Genomic DNA, 9,385 nt, shown 5'->3' on the forward strand with positions numbered 1-9,385 from the left:
GCGGTAAGAATCATAATAATGAACTTACTCGCTACTGCAGACGACCGATACGAACCACGAGAAGCAGAAGAAACAATAAGCTTCAGAGTAAGGAATAACATAGCCCAAGGAGCTCAGCTGACGCAGGAGAACATTTCCAAACCAATAGTCACTCCAGGGCTTGTTATTCACTGCGGGACCGCGCACGCGCAAGCAACTCGCCCCCGCAACAATAAATTGGTTTGTTTGGTAAACAATCTAAGTCGTTTGAAACACATTCATTCTTTAAATGGCAGTTTGGATCTTAGTAAAGTAACCCTTTAAGTTTATATTTAGAGAGAGAAATAGTTTCAAACTATCTAGGTGAAAATTTCTATATGACTTTACGTCCAAAACGTTTATTTCTGGCAAAAAGGCATTCTGAAGCATTCTAACCTTTCCTTACATCACCTTCAAAATACAATAGCTGTGGTCTGGGAAGCTCCATCCCTGCCTTCAAGACTGCAGCAACACGGCACAGGTCACTCACCTCCGGCTCATGATTCAGCACTTCCGTTTTTGTTTTAGGTTCGCAACGCGATGAGGACGGAATGTCCGTTACCTGCGCTTCTAAACTGCTTCTGTTAATAATGCCGGACTCTGGTGCATGCCTTTCCTCTTTTACTACTTCGAGTTTGGACTCAGGTGTGAAGAGGACTGGTAATTTAACTTGCTTCTCAGGCTGAAATCCAGCAAAACATGACCCAGATGAAGATGTCCTTTCCCATAAGTCAGCTTCCACTGTGGCAGCCTTTATCTTATAATCAGCTTCGAGAATTTTTAATTGATTTTCAGAGGATTTAAGTAAACTTTCTGCTTCCATCTTTTTCTGCAGAAACTCCTTTTCCAGAAGTGCGACCTCTTTTCTCACGCGCGCTTCAGTACGTTTGCAACTCGACCTCAAACTAGCATATGAACCAGTCTTGCTTCTAGAACCAAAATCGCTGACAGACGGTTCCTTGCTTGAGTGTTCAGGCGGTTTGGAACGCCTTACTTCCTCTAACCATTCTTCTGTGCGCGCATCAAATTCTTGCTTGCCACTTCGCAAACTTGAGAGCGCAGCATTAATTTTTCTTCTATCTTTTTTCTTTTTAACAAAATCCAGCCGTGTTGTATGTTTGCCAACACATTGGTCGTACAGGAAATCAATGGCTGAGGTCTTCTCTTTTAACTGTTGTACATTCGAGGAATCAATCATTATTTCCTCTGCATCTTGATATGCCAAGTTCAGTCGTTTAACTAAATTGTCAAGAGTGTGTTGGGATTCAACCATCTTAATTTCTCCAAAGTCAGCAGTGAAAACTTTTTCTTTCAACGACTTTCGTGAGTTCAAAAACTTTATTTTTCAACGATTTCCGTAGATTGAACACTTTGTTTTCAATCAGTTGAAAAACTTTAATGTAACGACCGCTAGGTGCGCAGCCTGGCCCTGCGCCGTTCGTCACACTAGATAACCCTTTTTGTAAAACGCGCCCGTCCTACAGCCTGTCCTCCAAGACGACCCACTCTTGCATTTGCAACGAATGTTCTTTTTTGGCGATAAAAGGCAACGCTGACGAATAAACCAAGACGACAACGTCAATAGCAACGGCAACGGTTTTTCTGTACCCACAAATAACATACACAAGCCAGACGTACACATTATGACGTCATAGCGACCATCACACAATAAGCAGTTTTAACAGTACACACAGGTCTTACTTAAATCCACGTTAATCAGTCACATTTTACATTAAAATTACTTACAATTACTCATAACAAGTCAAGTTACTGTTAAAATACACATTAACACAAGTTAAACACAAATCAAGTAAGAACATAAAACATACCAACTGTTGGGTAACCAGGGCTTTACTAGCACGCGGCTAGAGGTTCCACAACTGACAATTCAGCATTTTTGCTATTGCTCTTAACATTTACAGTTTCACTATAAACAAAATAGTCACAAGAAATTAGGATAAATTCACTTAAATTGACTGCAAACCTAGCAACTAACGCAGCTCACAAAAACGTGGCGTTCAAAGCACATGCTCTGTCGCGGATGAATATTTCAATACGTCACGAATAAAGGAGAACTTAAATCAGCCAAGCTGAACAATTAATTCTCGCTGTAAGAGACAATATCTGCTGACGAAGTCATTTTTTATTTGATCTGCTAAAACAAGCCTCGGTCCCAGCAGGGCTTCTATCTTCTACAAACTATTTATAGTAACACTCAAACTTACGCAAAGTCTCGGATGTAGAACGCTTAACAGTGACGTCACAATCAAAAACAAGTAGAATGTACCCCAACTGAAATTTTTACCCCTCAAAGTCCATCAAGTTTAGAATCAACATAAAGAAAAGGTGCTTTCAGTCAGTATATCACCTGTATGTACAACCTTACTGCACAATAACATGACGACAGCGGAAGTGATAAAGCATTTCCACTGTTACGTCACTATCTACACTCAACAGGCTATTATGACTTGAAAGTTAATTCTGAATAATAATAGACAAACAAAATTCACAATTCGTTTGCTTGCTTCTAAAAGTTATGTTAATGCAGCCAGATGATTTAAAGCAGGGCGTCCAATTGCTTGATCAAATCGGACATAATTTACATTTATAATGATGTCATAATGAAGGACCAGTCAATACAGCGATTCATACGATTTGAAGAAACATTTATTTATTGCAGCCCCGACGAAAAGGTTGGTGGAAGTGGAACCCACAGATTAAATACCCTGCATCACGGGGTATTTCAAGAAAAAACACACACATTATTTGCGTGCAAATTACATATACAAACGCTGTGTTCTGCACACATACAGCACAGAAACCTTGGTATTAACTTTCGGGACATGTAGAATTTCTTTTTTCTCAATTATTTCCATCAGATTATTCACCTGCATTTCATCAACCACTTTTTCTAAATCTTCGATATACCCAGAAAATACTTTTCCTTACGTTGAAAATTATTATTCCACCGACTTTGGTAAGCGTCAGCAAGTTCTAGCAACATAACAAACATGAAAAACTAACCTAATATTATCTAATGACTACATTGTGACAGCATTTCAATTAAAACGTTTTCTTCCAGCTTGTCTAAACGCACTGTGGATGTTGATTGGCTCCCTTAATTGCACAGACAGAAAACAAACAAAGAAGCGTTGGAATTTGAACCTAAACGTAAACCACATACTTACTTTATTTTAAGCAAACAACCGAATAAATGGCCAACTTTAAGTCATTTGGCTCCTAGCATTGTTATTATTACTATGACGTCACACATGCAAACAATGCTGATTGATGATTTAGAACTTGGCTATTGTTAAAACATCATTTTGAATTGAAACTGTATAAAGCCGAGGGGGGTAAGTGAAGACAAAGTAAAGCTCATAGCGGCGCAATGACGTCATAAGAGTTACCAGGTAACGGGACTTGTGTGACGTATAATAATATCTCCATTAGTTTTTGTGAAGATAAGTTTATAGTTCAACAGTTCCTGAAAATGAAAACAACGTATTAGAGAAGTTATCTTGCAACGGGTGGTGGGTCATTGCTGTACTTTAGAACTAGATTTAGGTAACGTCACGACGACGGAAGTGATTGAACAGTGTCATTGTTACGTCACAGACTACGCTCAATCGCTTTTGTGACATACAAGTTAAGACGGATTTAAACAATTCGCTTGGTTCAGATAATTTTGCTGATTTTCAAGTTTAGTCAAAATTTCTTTTTCGTTCTGTTTTAAAAACAGTATCAGATCAGAACATATAGGAAATAAACATAAAACACACTTTGTTCCTAAGCTGAGGTGCAAATATTAACTATATAAACAGATCCGTATATAGTTTGTTCTTACTTTTAACAGGAAAGGTTTAGATTGTTGTAAACTTGCCACAAAAAAGTTATCAACGCAACAAAATCACATGGAAGGAAATATGTATTGGTCGCCCAGTGGTTTGTACGAGGTAATAATTCACAGTAAGAATGAAGTCCAGTTGCAGAGAAACTACGATCTTTGGGCAAAAAAATATGATTGGGATTGTATTGAAATGGAATACGCAGTTCCGCAGGAGGTCGCCAAACTCTGCACAAAATACGTCAAAAATGCTGAAACCACCACTTTACTGGACGTGGGAGCTGGTAAGGCGACCAAACTATTTACCAAGCATTTGACAAACATTCAGAGCTCAGGCAAATTGGCAAAAAAACTGTGTGGGTTGATTGGTAGAGCACGAGCCCCGGAACAGTCGAGGGGTTAAATCCCACTGCAGGCTAGGTTTTTCTAGTCTATGCCTTTCCACTTGAAAATGCTGGCTTAGTTTGGTATACTAAACAGGTGTTTCGTCCACCAGGTTGCATGTTTAACAAAGGTGTAATGCTAAAAAAATACTAGTTGTTGTTTCAAGAGCTTGTATTTGCTAACGTTTCGCCCACCAGAACGGTAGGGCTTCTTCAGAGCAATGAATGATATAATGCGAGCACAACAAGCGAAAATGTACAAGCGCAGCGGGATAAAACGAAAAATAATTACACGAGAACAAAGGCTTTCCGTGAAGAGTTAAGTGTGCTATATAGTGACCTCGTATCATATCATTCATTGCTCTGAAGAAGCCCTACCGTTCTGGTGGGCACAACGTCAGCAAATACAAGTTTTTGAAACAACAACTAGTATTAGCATTACACCAGTTGAACGACAAATTTGTTAAATTAGTTTGGTATAACGCTTTAAATGGGTCGAGCGTACTGCATTTTGCAATAAATTCCGACTGTTGCTTAACATTCAGGAACTGGTGAACTGGGAACTTATCTTCGCAAAAACGAAAAATTTATCGGAGAAATCGACATTCTTGATGCCAACATGGAAATGTTGTACCTCGCAAGCAAGAAAAATCTGAGATTCAGGTGGACTCTGTGGTATTACAAACACTTATACAGTTAAATCCGTTGTATAGGTTAATTTGATCTGTTTTTTTTCCTTTTACTTAACTAAAAACTAACTGCCACTGTATGACTTCGAAATAAAAATATGTTTGAAAATTGTACGTCACACAGAAATATCATACGTCACTGGATCAAAGGGGAAATCCCACTACCTAGCAACTCGTATGACGTCATCGCGTCTCTAGGAGCTTTTCTTCCCCTTCACTTGCCCCCCTCGGCTCTACAGGTACAAATAACATCTCAACAACACGTCCAAATCAACAATTGACATTGTTTGCTTATGTGACGTCATAGTACTAATAGTATGCGCGGGGCGGCAATTGCCATGCAGTGCTCGCATTTAAGCTAATAATCTGATGTGATGAGTTTGGAAAGCGGTGGCTTGTTAACATCGCTGGTTCAAATCCCATCGCTGTCTTATTGTTTTTGTGAAAGCTTTTTTTTACTTCATAAAGAATTTGTTGACACTGACCAAAATTGGCGGAATTCTAATTTTCAACACGAGGAAAACGCTTTCTGCGTCCTACGACGAAGAATTAACAAAAGTGATGAATGAAATTCAGGAAAACAAGCGGGTTGAAATATTGGAGATAAAAGAGCTTATTCTCTTACCGAAAGTCAACGCCAAACCCTCTGTGCTATATGTGTGCAAAAAAATTAAAGAACTCTGAATGAAAAACGTCTGTAAACATTAGTTTTCGAAAATATTATGTGTTGATTTCTTTTCAGGGTAATGTCTGTGGAGCTATTCCGTATGACGTGAAAGTAGATAAATCATCACAAACATTTATCCAAATAGAAGAAACTTTTTTGAAACATTCCAGCAAGTTGCGTTGTACTGTTGGAGAATGCATAATGCAATGAGTTGTTACTAAGCCCTAGGTTAGAATTAAAAACTTAAAAAAATTAATGTTGGCTCTGTGGGTAAAATCTAAAATTTCAAAAAAAATATATTTTAAAATTGATCTGTCAACAATGTAGCGGTCACGTGCTTTCAAACCATCATTTTGGCACTTTGGTTAGGCTAAGCATTACGTAATGACTTTTCGTTCCATGGAATTTATATGCTGCTTTTGCGACATATGGTATCGAGCGGTGTAACTTTACTGTTCCATGTGTTCTCATGATTCAGTAACTATTGGAAACACATATTCAGTGTCGTTGTTCCCACACTGTTACATGTTACCAGTTCCAAGTTATGTTCCAACAGCCTGACCATAAGACAGGCTGTTGCGTAAACCGGGTGTTTCGAAATAGTTGTGCAATCCATTGCAGTGCTGCATATCTTTGCAAGCGTTTAACTTAAAACAAACTAATAACTGATGTGAGCAAAAGAAGGTACTGTTCTGGAATGATCGCACGAAAAACGAGTATCAGTTTAAAAGCCAATGTTTATCGTTGATCTCTCTTTTCCACCGTATCCTTTCCTAAAGATAAATGATACTTAATGTGTGTTGCGTAACCAGAATAAAAGACAAGAACTAAATTGATCTTTTGTGGATCATGTCGGCTCTAAGCAGCAAGCGGTAAGAATCGTAATAATGAACTTACTCGCTACTGCAGACGACCGATACGAACCACGAGAAGCAGAAGAAACAATAAGCTTCAGAGTAAGGAATAACAACATGCCAAAGGAGCTCAGCTGACGCAGGAGAACATTTCCAAACCAATAGTCACTCCAGGGCTTGTTATTCACTGCGGGACCGCGCACGCGCAAGCAACTCGCCCCCGCAACAATAAATTGGTTTGTTTGGTAAACAATCTAAGTCGTTTGAAACACATTCATTCTTTTAATGGCAGTTTGGATCTTAGTAAAGTAACCCTTCAAGTTTATATTTAGAGAGAGAAATAGTTTCAAATTATCTAGGTGAAAATTTCTATATGACTTTACGTCCAAAACGTTTATTTCTGGCAAAAAGGCATTCTGAAGCATTCTAACCTTTCCTTACAAATAAACATATTTGTAAAACAAAAATATACCTATCAGCTCCAACGTCCAACAAAGTAGTGGTTCCTGTGTTTGTGACATATTTTGTGCAGAGTTTGGCGACCTCCAGTGGAACTGCATGGGTATATCTCAACGCAATGCAATCCCAAAACTGATGTTGAAAAACATGTCTGTGTAGCCGAGTTGAATTATATATTTAACGGCTAATAAGAAATAAGGTTGAATAGTAACTTTCTAAACACTTTACATCAAGAACTACATTTTAGAGTTAGTTCCATAGAATTTTTAATGATAATACCTGACCCCAACTCTAATAGGCAGGGAATAACCATCAGCACATTTTGAGATATTTTTTTTCACGGGGTCCGAACCCAGGACACTCCCGGGGACGAATCCCGATCCTTTTTTTCTGTATATGTTCTGTATATGGATCAGGCGCGCCGGACCATTCGGCCAAGTTCCTGTCCTGTACCATTTTCAATTGGGATTTGTGCTTTTTGCGCCACCTACCGAAAATTAGTTAAATGTACGACTGACACATGAGGCAATGGGTGCTGTATTTTATAACTAGGTTTAGCGGGCAGGAACTTGGCCGAATGGCCTGGTGCGCCTGGCCCACATACAGACATAAAAAAAAACCTTGATCGGGATTCTTCCCCGGGAGTGTCCTGGGTACGAACCCCGTGAAAAACAACAACTAGGTTTAGGGTAACGTCACGATAACGGAAGTTATTGAACAGTTGCATTGTTACGTCACTGACTACGCTCAATCGCTTTTGTGACATACAAGATTAGACGGATTTAAAAAATTTGCTTGGTTCAGAAAAATTTGCTGATTTTGAAGTTAAGTCAAAATTCGTTTTTCGTTCTAGTTTCAGGAACAGTATCAGAACATACAGGAAACAAACTTTAAAACACACTTTGTTCCTAAGTTTAGGTGCTGATATTAAATAGTATTTAAGCTCGTCTTCTGCAGTGTTTGCATTTTCTAACCGCTGTCTTTAAATAATGATTACTATATATTTGCAATCTTTACCTTTGGGATAACGGTCAAAGGTTAGGGCAGCTCTTGTGCAAGCTGTAGTGGTTGACATGCCAAATCATTATATTTACACCATAAACTTCTAAAATTGCCCAAGGTTATATAAATATAGCGTATTTTTGTGGGACTTAATTTTTATATTTGTTCGCGGTTGTGTGTTGAGGATTAGGCCGTCGCAATTTTCTTTTGTCACGGAGACAGAAAGCTTGTGTTTCCAGTCGCGTGCCTGCCTGCTGAATTTTGTACCACGCGCTATATAAGGTCTTGCGTTTAGTTTAATTCTACACTCTATAAAAACAAAACACTCTACAACACTCTACACCAGTGGTTCCCAACCTTTCGTGGACCATGGCCCCCTTAAAGTAACTTTTTGGCCTCGTGGTCCCCTTCAAGTTACCATGTAGGACCTGTGGCCCCCTTAAAATGTAGATAGTAATCTCGAGTTGGAATGCGGTATAAATTTTGGCCATAAACAGGTCTAATAGAGTAAATGAGCGTGATACACCTCACTATAGACAAATAGTATGTGAAATAGTCGATTAAATTCGGGAAAAAAGGTAAAGTGAAAATGACTTTTAGTGGGTGTTTCTTGTGAATCTACGCCCGTGGCCCCCCTGGGGGGCCATGGGCTCTGGTTGGGAACCACTGCTCTACACTCTAGAATTTTAGAAGTTTATGATGTAAATATAATACTTTAGCATGTCATCCACTGGCTGCAATAGTAAGCCAAGTTAAGTTAATTGCGTTAAGTTTAGAGGAAAACATAGCGACACATTTGCACTGAAACAACTATAAAGAAATAGCTACAAAATTTAGATTGTGGTAAATTTTTTGCCACAACAAATGTCGTCAAAGCAACAAAATCACATGGAAGGAAATATGTATTGGTCGCCCAGTGGTTTGTACGAGGTAATAATTCACAGTAAGAATGAATCCGTGTCGCAGAGAAACTACGATCTTTGGGCAAAAAAATATGATTGGGATTGTATTGAAATGGAATACGCAGTTCCGCAGGAGGTCGCCAAACTCTGCACAAAATACGTCAAAAATGCTGAAACCACCACTTTACTGGACGTGGGAGCTGGTAGGATTTTTTTCATATTTTGTTTATCGTAGACAGGACCATGTCACGTTCATTCGTTACTTTGGGTTATAAATGATAATTTTATGCGATTTAAAACTTTAACAATGTTTTCCACTGTTTTGCTCTACTCCAAATAGTGTTTGGTAAATTAATGCTGATAGTACTCAATGTTAAATAAAGAATTCGTGAACTGTGATGATCAACGACCAAACCAAAATAAAGGTGTTTGCGACTTGTTTGGGCTAAAACATTGTTTCGATTTTCAGGAACTGGTGAACTGGGAACTTATCTTCGCAAAAACGAAAAATTCATCGGAGAAATCGACATTCTTGATGCCAACATGGAAATGTTGTACCTCGCA

General features: G+C 38.7%; 1 long non-coding RNA gene across 1 annotated transcript; it reads right to left on the reverse strand.

The window, feature by feature from the left end:
* Positions 1-1,526: 1,526 nt before the first annotated feature.
* Positions 1,527-2,103, reverse strand: LOC145230009 (uncharacterized). The gene is made up of 2 exons (XR_013860534.1): positions 1,848-2,103; positions 1,527-1,620 (listed from the first exon to the last, which is right to left on the reverse strand). It is a non-coding gene; the product is annotated as an uncharacterized LOC145230009 (long non-coding RNA).
* Positions 2,104-9,385: the final 7,282 nt, after the last annotated feature.

This window comes from Phallusia mammillata, chromosome 5 (assembly GCF_965637545.1).
Source record: "Phallusia mammillata chromosome 5, kaPhaMamm4.hap1.1, whole genome shotgun sequence".
Lineage (NCBI taxonomy): Eukaryota > Metazoa > Chordata > Ascidiacea > Phlebobranchia > Ascidiidae > Phallusia > Phallusia mammillata.